The following is an 11,333-nucleotide window of genomic DNA, read 5'->3' as shown; positions in this document are numbered from 1 at the left end:
GGCTGGCCTGAAACTTACTATGTAGTCTAGACTAGCTTCAAACTTGTAATGATTTCTGAGTGTGAATTACAAGCTTAGGCTACTAGGCCTCCAGGCATTGTAGGATATTGATCAAGTCCTCCAGGTTACGATCCTAGTAGCATTCATCCATCTGTCTGTCTGTCTGTCTGTCTGTCTATCTATCTATCTATCTATCTATCTAACTATCTGTGACAAAATATTTTCAAACATTAAGTGTCCACCCCAGCCACCACCCACAACACATTGAGAACACAGGCAAGTCTGTAGAAAGGGGTAGTAGCAGTCAGAGAAGCATAATAGTATAGCAGCTTTTGAACTTTTTTTTTTTTTGTTTTTCGAGACAGGGTTTCTCTGTGTAGCCCTGGCTGTCCTGGAACTCACTTTGTAGACCAGGATGGTCTCAAACTCAGAAATCTGCCTGCCTCTGCCTCCCAAGTGCTGGGATTAAAGGTGTGCACCACCACGCCCGGCTGAACTTTTTTTTTTTAAAGATTTATTTATTATATAGATATGAGTATACTGTAGCTGTCTTCAGACACACAGCAGAAGAGGGCATCAGATCCCATTACAGATGGTTGTAAGCTACCATGTGGTTGCTGGGAATTGAACTTAGGATCTCTGGAAGAGCAGTCAGTGCTCTTATCCTCTGAGCACCTCTACAGCCCAGCTTTTAAACTTTAATGGCACACAATTGACATGAAGATGTTAATTAAACCCGGGTTTCTCTGTAGCTCTGGCTATCCTGGATTGGTAGAGCAGGCTGGCCTTAAACTACTAGATTGAGTACCTCTGCCTTCCCAAAGATCGAAGGCATGAGAAATCTCATTTCTAATTAATTTTCAGATGATGCCTAGTTGCTGGTCTAGGGACCACAATTTGAGTAGCAGAGCAATAATAGAAAGCACATGGACTTTAAATAAGACAGACAGAGACTTAAAGTTCTGCCCCTTTCCTACCCACTTCTGCTTGGACTGTGACATGTAAGCTCTATGGACCTCATTTTTCATATCAGTAAAGTGGGACCAATAATACTGGCCCTGTACACTGCACAAGGATGCCTGATGCTTAGTCCCCCCAGAAAGAAGCAGCAGAAAGGCCATAATTGGCTTAAAGTAGGAGGCTTGCATCACTTTAGGCACTGCCCTGTTGAGGTTTTTATTAAGTCATTGCATCACCCTTGGACTTCAAATTACAGAGGAAACACCGTTTATAAATGGTGTTTGAATATTTTGTTAAAGTAACAATAGTTTGTTCTGTGGTATTAGAGAGCTTAGAGAAGCAGTCTCACTCTCTGCCATGCTTTTGTGCCAAGTTTATTCAAGGAGATGGCAGGTGCCTTAGGGAAAAAAGAAAGCCAGTATTTGTGGAACTCTTGGCTTTGGTAAGGTCAAATGGTAGTGACCTTCCAAGAAGGACTCAATTTTAGAACCAGTGGTAGCTGCCGTGTGAGTCATGTTACCTTATGGCGATAAGTTCAGGGTTTTTGCTGCAGAGATGGGGTGGACTCTGTCTCTTGGTCTATTTGTTGCATTGCACAATTAGCTTGATGCTCTAGAAGATTTTTCCACTTGAGAGATTTGGTATTTGTCATCTTGAGAAAGTGGATGCTGAGTGTAATTCGCCAGGAGGCTAAATGGTTATGTTATTTCTTATCTAGGCTGGAATTTTGCTCTTATAATTCAGTCTATCGTTGGGATGAGTCAAATATGAAAATTTTCTCAAAATTGAGTTGTGAGAGATTCTAATACTGTATTACATAAAAAACAAAGTCTTCTCATGTTAGTTGGCATTTTAAATGTTTTTACCACAACCAAATGGGATTATGAATGCCAACGTTACAGGTCATCATACCATACAACAAGTAGACATAGTTTGTCCATAACAAAAAGAACCTTCAAAGTGGGAAAGCAGAAGTAATAATTCTGGCATATTTACTCCTATACTTCCAAAAATGTAGGCATACAACATCTGGAAATTATGGTTGCTATTTTATATGTTGTATAGCATACTAGAACTGTATATGTGTGCACTAAGGAACTTATTACAAAAGAAAGGCTATCATCGTCTTGCCACCAATATCCTATGGATGATAAATAGTGCGTTTGAATGGGCTGTGGTCTGCAGTATGGACAGGGCAGATGAAGGATGAGCTGCTGGAGAGGTGGAGCGTGCTGGTTAGTGCTGTTGTTTATGGACTTGGTGCCTGCCCTTTAGTGGGATGAAGGACTAGGGAACAGCAATGCCCATGTCTCATGCACAGTACTCAGTGGTTTAAATGCACGGTTCCATTTGGTACAACAGGGCTTCATTATTCATTCAAGAGAGACTGAGTTCCCACAAGGGCTAGGCAGCCAGCATCACCTAGTAGAGATCAAGGCCATTTGGGACGTGTGTGTTTTGTTTTTTGAGACAGGGTTTCTCTGTGTATCCCTGGCTGTCCAGAAATTCACTCTGTAGATCAGGCTGGCCTTGAGCTCAGAGATCTGCTTGGTTCTGCCTTCTGAGTGCTGGGATTAAAGGTGTACAATGCTACCACAACCTGGCTAGTTTTATTTTAGGTTTTTGGTTTTTTTTTTAAGATTTATTTATTTATGCATATGAGTACTCTGTCTGCATGTACACCTGTGTGCTAGAAGAGGGCATTAGATCCCATTACAGATGGTTGTGAGCCACCATGTGGTTGCTGGGAATTGAACTCTGGACTTCTGGAAGAAGAGCCATTGCTCTTAACCAGTGAGCCATCTCTCCAGCCCCTAGTTTTAGTTTTATTATTTTATTGTTTGTTTGTTTGTTTTTTCAAGACAGGGTTTCTCGGTATAGCCCTGGCTGTCCTGGAACTCACTTTGTAGACCAGGCTGGCCTCGAACTCAGAAATCCGCCTGCCTCTGCCTCCCGAGTGCTGGGATTAAAGGCGTGCGCCACCACGCCCGGCTAGTTCTATTATTTTAATTAAACTTAAAAAAAAATATTACTTGGTGAAAGGGCGTGTATGGAGAACACATGTGTGGAGGCCAGAGGACTACTTTTGTGCACTCAGCTCTCCTACCTTTACGTGGGTTCTAGGTCTGGAACTCAGGCCTCCCAAGCTGGCCTTGAACTTGCTGTGTAGCAGAGGATGACTGGGGGACTTGGTCCCTGGTGCCGCTTCTGAGGAGCTGGTTCCTTTACCTCTTACTTGGATCATCTATAAGATGGGATTGTCATGATTTTCTTGTAGAAGTTATTGGGAAAATACTTAGACCAATACCTGGCACCAAGTAAAACCATGTAAGGGCTTTGGAATCAGTGGAGTTCCGTCCTGAGTCCCTTCCCATGTCTGTGCTCCTCTCAGCCTCTCCTGTACGTTGTCAGACACACTTTGCTCTGAGCTTATTGGCCCAGTTACTCTCTCTCAAGCTCTGTTCACAGAGCCTCTGTGTAGACCTGGATTGCGCTTCTCGATTTTCGCCTGGCATAGGGATCCTAGGAACTCACACGCTGGCCAAGCTTGCTTTTTGTGCTGGGTGCCATACTGCTGCTAAAAGGTGGGCCTGGGATTTGAATCCCCAGATCCAGTCTTCCAGGCCATTCTCTCCACCAGGTGTGTCAGGAGGAACAGGCCAGCCCTTTCTCTTCCATGTATGACATTCTATAGGAGTCTCCAAGTGGAAAGAAGGAAACTTTAGAGCCCCCCCCCCCTAATTCTAATTCTAAGTATTTGGTAAATAGGAAAAGTGGAGGTAACAGTCTATTTAAAGAACTTATTATTAAAGACAACTTATTTGACTTTGTCATTATTTTATTTATTGAACCTGGTGTTAAGATTCTGTCTCTAAGCGATTTTGTAAACTTGCCAGTGGGCTTTAGATTTTGTTGGGTAAGGACATGACTAACAGTCTTTGCTGTATTGTCTTGAGATCTAGTTTGTCCTTTGGACCACCTGAGCATTTTTTTATAAGAGAATCTTTTTCAGTTGCCCATGATCAGCTTGGAATTCATGCCTTTGGCCTAAAGTAAAGCTTATTTTGCAATAGTTAAGTATTTTCTAGTTTCATATTTCACATTCTTTATGGTCAGAGTGGTTCTTCCTTGGTATTCAACCTGTCCAAAACATGTGGTGTGCCCACAAAGATGGTACCTTATTTTTTTTCTTTGTGTATTGGAGTTGGACCCCAGGGCCTGTGGCGTGGCAGACCAGCTCTTTACCAAGGAGCTACACAGCCAGCATTGGCTTACTTTTATTTGACATTTTAGAAATTCACCACTCTCTTCCCTCCAAGGGTCTCCAGTAGTTCAGTTTTAGAGGAGCCCAGATTGAGATGATCAGAACACAGTTTCTGTACAGGAAGAGGAAGAGGACTGCAGGCACGCTGAAATGCATGGTTCCTTTCTGAGTTCCAGAGGAATTCCTATGGGGGGTGAGGGGGGAAAGACACGGATGGACAGACAGATAGACAAGGAAAGAGACAGACTGAGAAACTGAGGAAAGGTACTAATTTTTCAAGGTGTTCATGATCCAGTTAGAGATGGAAGACGTAAGTTTTTGTATATACACATACACAACACATATTTGGACTTGAAATCATATTAAATCATATTAAAATTGGGATAGAAACCATGCAGTGTGACAACTACTTAGTTAGGAGGCTGAGGCAAGAGGATTGTTTGAATCAGGAGTTTGGGACCATCCTGAGCAACATAGTACGGGTCTGTCCCTTTAAAACAAAACATAACAACAACAACAACAGCAACAAACCTTTCTTAGAAACATCAGTGAGTGCTGGAACAAAACTAGACGGATGTATGGGTCTACTGAGTATCGGAGTTTGCTGGGCAAGCCTGACTACAGTTGGGCTCTGGAGGGCTATGCACCTTCTCTGTGTGTGGTTCTCTGTTTCTTGTATAAGATCATCGAGAGCCCTGAGCTGGGCTCTGAACATCTGGTTGAGCTATTTTCGGCTTCTTAAGTCTCCTTCCCTAGTTGTTCATCTGAACACTAAAGGGAAGAAGTCACATTTCAAAGGCCCTCAGCATCAGCGTCTGCCTTAGGACAGTGATCCCCTCCTTCCATTTTTGTGAGACAGCATCTTGATGTGTAGTCTCAGCTGGCTTCTTTCTGGATCCTTCTGCTTCAGCCTCCTGTGTGCTGGGATTACAGACATACATCACTCTCTCAGCATTTTTCTTTCTTTTCTATTTTTTTTGATGACTTCCCCAGTGATTTATGCTAGTTTTATGTATTGTCCAAGAACATTGTTTGGTACGTGTTTAGTTTTAATTTCAGAGTTTAAAGCATTTGAGACTTTAAAAACTCAGAGCTGCATTTTTTTTTCCTCTTTCGAGACAGGGTTTCTCTGTATAGCTTTGGCTGTCCTAGAACTCACTCTGTAGACCAGGCTGGCCTCGAACTCAGAAATCCGCCTGCCTCTGCCTCCCGAGTACTGGGATTAAAGGCATGCGCCATCACTGCCCGGTGACATCCCAGGTCTTAAACCTTAAACTATAATAGTGGGTTCTGAGAGGGTCAAGCTGCTTGTCCCAGTTGAGGAATCTCTGGCACCACTAGGTGGAGACAGAGGACAGAATTTTCTATGACCCACCCCCACCCCCAAGCCCTCCCTTTCACTTCTATTCTTGTTTTTCTCCTTTGCCAAATTCAGGCCAGATATAGGGAAATTCACAGAATCTCTTTGTTCATCTTGTTGCTTATGGTCTTCGGGCTTAAGTAGATTGTTAGTTTGACTTTCAGATAAAGCTGAATAGAGTAATTGTGGAACTTAATCTGGACAGGTCTGAGGTTTTAAATTCCCCAGCAGTGCCTTTATCTGCTATCTTACTCTTGCTGATTTTCTGATTAAGTCAGTCTCATAAATATTCTTGCTAGAAGTCTTCAGACCTTAGTACTTCTCACCCTTCAGAACTTTTTACCACTCTACTCATTCCTATAACTTACTGTTACTTTAGTATTGCTAAAGTCAGTGTTAAATCTTAGAATCAGGGGCTGCAGAGATGGCTCAGTGGTTAAGAGCACTGACTGCTCTTCCAGAGGCCCTGAGTTCAATTCCCAGCAACCACATGGTGGCTCACAACCGTCTGTGATGGGATCCGATGTCCTCTTCTGATGTGTCTGAAGACAGCTACAGTGTACTCACGTACATAAAATAAATGAATAATTCTAAAAAAAAAATTTTTTTTTAAATTGTTAGATTCCGAGACAGAATGTGTAGAATTTCTGGGTGCTGCCTGACCTGGCTGCATGCTCTGGCCCTGTCACCCAGACGTTAGTTTGAGGAGAAGGGATGCTTTAGATTGGACCAGTGCCCTACCTAGCTGGCGCTTTGCTTCCGAGTTTTGTCCCCAGTACTACTGAGAGGTTTGTTTGTTTGCTTAAACTTTATTTTGGCTTTTTGTGAATGTCACATCATGTGTCCCAGTCCTGCTTATCTCCCCCTCCCCTTGTACCTGCCCTCTACCCGTGCAACCTCCCCTCCAATAGAGAAAATGGATCTTGTTGTAGAAGCTGCAGTATGTCACAGCGAATCCCACAGTATACTTCTTTGCTTGCAAATGTCCACTGCAATGACCTGTTGGTCTGGTATGAGGCCTCTGGCTTCTGCTACTCTATTGATACTGGAACCTCTCTGGGACTCCTCTAGGATACCCTGTTGTTGTCCTGTGTCGTGGAGATCCTGTAGTTTTGGATCTGTAGGACTGTCCCCTTCATGTACTCCAGCAGTTAATTCATCGGTGGGGTAGTTGCTGGGGTAGGTCAATTCAAAGGCCTGGATCTCGACCTGAGAGTTGTCATCTAAGCTGGTCAGCCCTCTGGCTCTTCTGCTCTCATGGCCTTGGGGCCAGCTCATCCTCCACCCCCACATCCAGGGCCAGCTCTACCGTGCTGCTCCAGTGAGGTGCAGGGCTTGCTTTCCTGAGTGCTGCAGCAGGCGAGAGGCAGGTCACTGGGAGGATTTTTTTGTTTAAGTACGAGAGATTGAACCTTGAACATGCCCAGTAATTGCTCTTCCTCTGAGCTATATCTCTATTGGAAAATAAGGGTGTCAGTGGGGTTGTCTGAATTAACCTTGAATTTATCATCTTCCTTCCTCAGCCTCCCGAATATATGCCATTGTGAGTATATGCCATTGTGAGATTGTGCCCTAGGTCTGGCCTAGGAACTTTTTTTTTTTTTTTACAATATCCAAGAAGGAATAGTCATTTAGATAATATTCTACCATGGGTTGGTTGTATTTGATAGTCTGCTAATTTTGCCTAATGTTGAAGCTGGAGAGAGATTTCTCTGATTAGGAGTGCTGGCGACTCTTCCAGAGGACTCCAGTTTAATTCCTAGCAGCCACACGGTGGTTCACAACCATCTGTCACTCTTAATTCCAGGGCATCTGATGCCCTCTTCACAGGTGCCAGGAATACAGACAGGGAAAACACCCTTCACATCATTCTTTCTTTCTCTTTTCTTATGTGCAGGGAGAGCCTGAACAATACACATCATGCATGCATTTATTTATTTACTTATTTTAGTTTTTTGAGACAGGGTTTCTCTGTATAGCCCTGGCTGTCCTGGAACTCACTCTGTAGACCAGGCTGGCTTCGAACTCAGAAATCTGCCTGCCTCTGCCTCCCGAGTGCTGGGATTAAAGGCGTGCACCATCACATGTTTTTTTTTGTTTGTTTGTTGTTGTTTTAGACAGTCTCTGTAGCTCAGTCAGGCTGGCTTCAGATTCTCAGTTATCCTTCTGCCTCAGTCTCCTGGTGAGTGTTAGGGATACAGGCATCAACCACTACTTCTGGCTTAGGTTTATGTCTTAGCCATACCAAACATCCTTACTATTGTTTCAGGAGAATTGTTATTTTCGGTATGTTAAGTATTGTAATCATTGCTAATTGCATATTCTCCACAGCATGTTATTTGCTAAAATCTTCCTTTTCAGCAGTATTTATAATTACCATTTTTGTTGAATTAGAGAGTTCATAATACAGTCTATGCAGTCAGTTTTGTTTTTTTGTTTTTTTTTCCTTTGAGATTGTGTCTCATGTATCTCAGGCTGGCCTTGAACTTATAATGTAGCTAAAGTTGGCTCAAACTCTTTTCTTTATTTAGAAAATTTTACGTGCAATTTTAATGTACACTTTGCTTGAATGTTTGTGTGTGTGAGGGTGTCAGGTCCCTGGAACTGGGATTACAGACAGTTGTGAGCTGCCATGTGGGTACTAGGAATTGAACCCAGGTTCTCTGAAGAACAGCCAGTGCTCTTAACCTCTGACCCATCTCTCTAGCCCTGGTTGGCCGGAACTCTTGATGCACCTGTGATGGGATTTCAGGTGTACACCACTGTTCTAGCTATATCATCCCCCTTGGATTATGAGGCATAAGGATCTTACTAGCAGAGCCCAGAGTAAGGGAAAATGTTCCAGAAAGTACACAGCAATGAAGTATTAAGTATTAGTTACAGTCTTAGAAATGATTATAAGTTAACAGAATGGGTTGTTAAAAGATTGACAGAAAATTATTCCAGCAATGAAAAAAGTACTATCTGATTTATTCAAAACCCTCTCAAACTCGTGGACTCAGAGGGTGACCACTTGATGACTGCAGAGGTTGAGCCCCCAAAGAGGTTAAGTGACTTACTCAGCACAGCAGGTTGAAGTGTTTATGGCTGTTTGACAGAGCTATGATTGCTCTCATGTTGTGAGCTGACTTCCTCAGATAGATACTGTCTCCTTGGCTTTTGGAGGACAGGCTCTTTCTTGCTTTTATAACACTATAATTGTTTTGGTTTTTTTTTTTTTTTTTTTTTTGCTTTGTCATCTGTTTGTTAGCTGACTTTGAAACAAGTGCATCCCCCTTGCTCCAGCCCAAAATCTGGAGGTTACACAAAGCTTGGAGGAGTTAGGGATGAAAACACTAGAGCCTACTTAGACTAGGCCACTGATGTCACAGGCTGCTTGTGGCGGTAGGAGGAAGGATCTGGACTATTGATCTCTTCTCAGGGCTTACTGCTGATCCAGTAGTCACTCTCCATTTGGGTAGGGAAGATGCCAGAAGCTGCAATCAATAAAGACTTTTACTCCCTCAAAACCAGTAACTTTGCTTTGAAAGACTAAAGACCGAATCAGAATTTAAAACCTACATTTTGTGGCTTCCCAAAGTGCTGTGATTTGTTTCTTCCTAATAGTGCCTTTTGTTCTGTGGAAAAATTTCTTCTTTGGTTCTTTGAGGTTTAGATTTCTTTCCTAAGGTATTTTTAGAAAAAGGGAATCAGTATGTGTCACCAAAGGGGGAAATATGTATCTTAAGGCCTAGTTACGTAATTAGAATTTTAATAAGGAGAGTCATAAATTCTTGCTTCATTGCAATCATTACTTAGGAGTGCTCTACTTTGAAGCCTCATCTAGCTATCATCATTATCATCACCACCAGCCAACCGAGGCACTTATGGAGTGTCCACAGATCGTGCAGCACTTGTTTATATTCTGAGAGACTTAAAGTAAGTGTGTGTGTGTGTGTGTGTGTGTGTGTGTGTGTGTGTGTGTGTGTGCGCGCGCGCGCGTGCGCGTGCCCTTGGCTTTAAAGAATTGGTGATCTGTAGAACTGGAGGAAATTCAGGAATCTTGGGAGAAGATAAACTCGCTTTTCCATATATGTGAAATACATACTAACTCTTACATGATTTTGAGTGGATAGTGAAAAGGGTGGAAGGGATAGTTCTTAGAAAGGTCTAGAAGCATGCAGCTTTGCTGACTTGGGAATGTGTAGCCTGAGTTATAATAAAGTCAGAATTGGTTGAAGGAGAGAAAATGCAATTGATGAAAAGCCTTGATAATTTATATATACTGAGTACAGTAACAGAGATGATTGGAGGACTGGGAGAGGAAATTAATTGCTATAGTTGATTATAGCAGAAACTGACAGGGTAGGCGATTGTTTGGAAGTAGGCTTGTTTAATTGATTGGTTGGTTGGCTTTTTGAGACAGGGTTTCACTATGCAGCCCTGCTGTCCTGGAACTCGCTTTGTAGACCAACCTGGGCTAGAACTCACAGAAGTCTGCCTGCCTCTGCCTCCTAAGTGCTAGCTAGTATTAAAGGCGTGCTCCACAACCACCAGACTAGATTGGTGAATTTTAAAAATTATCTTTTTTTTTTTTCTGCAAAGAGAAAGTTATAAGCTTGTGATGAGGGATATAGGCTTCAGGACTGCAGAGCAGCAAAAACAAATCAGAATGTCTGTTTTGGTCTTGTTTCTATTTGGAGGATTCTTTGTTCCCTTTTGGGGAGTAGTAATGTCCTGGTAAAGGGATGTGTCCCTTAGCTGCAAGACAAAAATGAGGCTGTGTTTGCAGTTTAAGTTCAATGGACAGAAAAAAAAAAATCTACTTTTGTGGTGTCTTACTCCTTTTGAATTTTTCTTTGATTAATCAGATTTTAATGAAGTTCATTTTTCACCTATTACATAGCAAAGTTATCTGTATAAATGTTTTTGAGCAGGTTGCTGGGGATTGAATATGCTAGGCAAAAATTATGCCTACTGAGTTGCATTCTCAGCCCCTAATAACTCTCCATTTTGTTTGTTTTGGCTTTTGAGTTTTTCAGACAGGGAGTTACTTTGCAGCTTTGGCTGGCCTATAAATTGCTATGTAGAACAAATATGGTTTGAACTTTGGTAATTTTCCTACCTGTACCTCACAAGATTTGCAAGGAGTGTACCACCTGGCCTATCTGGGCTCTAAATTGAAATATTTGAGAGATTCTCTCTCTCTCTCTCTCTCTCTCTCTCTCTCTCTCTCTCTCTCTCTCTCTGTGTGTGTGTGTGTGTGTGTTCTGGCCTGAAACAAACAAACAAACAAACAAACAAACATTGAGAGACCAGGCTGGTCTCAAACTCTTAGAGATCTGCTTGGCTCTCTGCTTCCATGTGCTTAAATTAACGTTGTATGCCAACATGGCTGTTGCTATCTCTTTTTTTCAAAACATAAATAAATAAAAGTTGTATTGTGACTTGAATACAAACATCTTAAATTCACAAGTCTTTTTTAAAATTTCTTTTCATAGGCCAGTTATGACTACAAATGGCTGTTGTGGATAACTGTTGAGCAGAGAGATCAGTCATCTTGAGTTTTCTGTTTCTGAAATAATGGCACACTTGGGGCACAGGCCCTGAGCCAGAGAAGCACAGTCCTTCTGTCACACTGTCTGTAAGGAAATCTAACCTTTCTGCAGTTTTTATGCAAATACCAGAGCAGCTTGTGAGCTAATTGGAAAGATCTGATAAGCAAATGGGTTCTTTGGTTCCTCTTCTTGTTCTTAACTTTTTTTTTTT

The 11,333-nt window shown here is 42.2% G+C and overlaps 1 protein-coding gene across 15 annotated transcripts in view; it reads left to right on the top strand.

Moving 5' to 3' along the window:
* Nf2 (neurofibromin 2) overlaps positions 1–11,333 on the top strand; it is a 91,906-nt gene that overhangs the window by 7,044 nt on the left and 73,529 nt on the right. Inside the window, exon 1 of one of the 15 annotated variants that reach the window (NM_001252253.1) lies at positions 9,366–9,503. The exons of the other annotated variants lie outside the window; for them this stretch is intronic. The gene's annotated coding sequence lies outside the window, so the exon portion shown is untranslated. Of the gene's footprint in view, positions 1–9,365; positions 9,504–11,333 lie in introns of those variants that run through there. 15 annotated transcript variants of the gene reach the window in all.

This window comes from Mus musculus, chromosome 11 (assembly GCF_000001635.26).
Source record: "Mus musculus strain C57BL/6J chromosome 11, GRCm38.p6 C57BL/6J".
Taxonomy (NCBI): Eukaryota; Metazoa; Chordata; class Mammalia; order Rodentia; family Muridae; genus Mus; species Mus musculus.
Note: the sequence above shows the minus strand (reverse complement) of the source record. Positions and strands in the feature narration are given on the sequence as shown.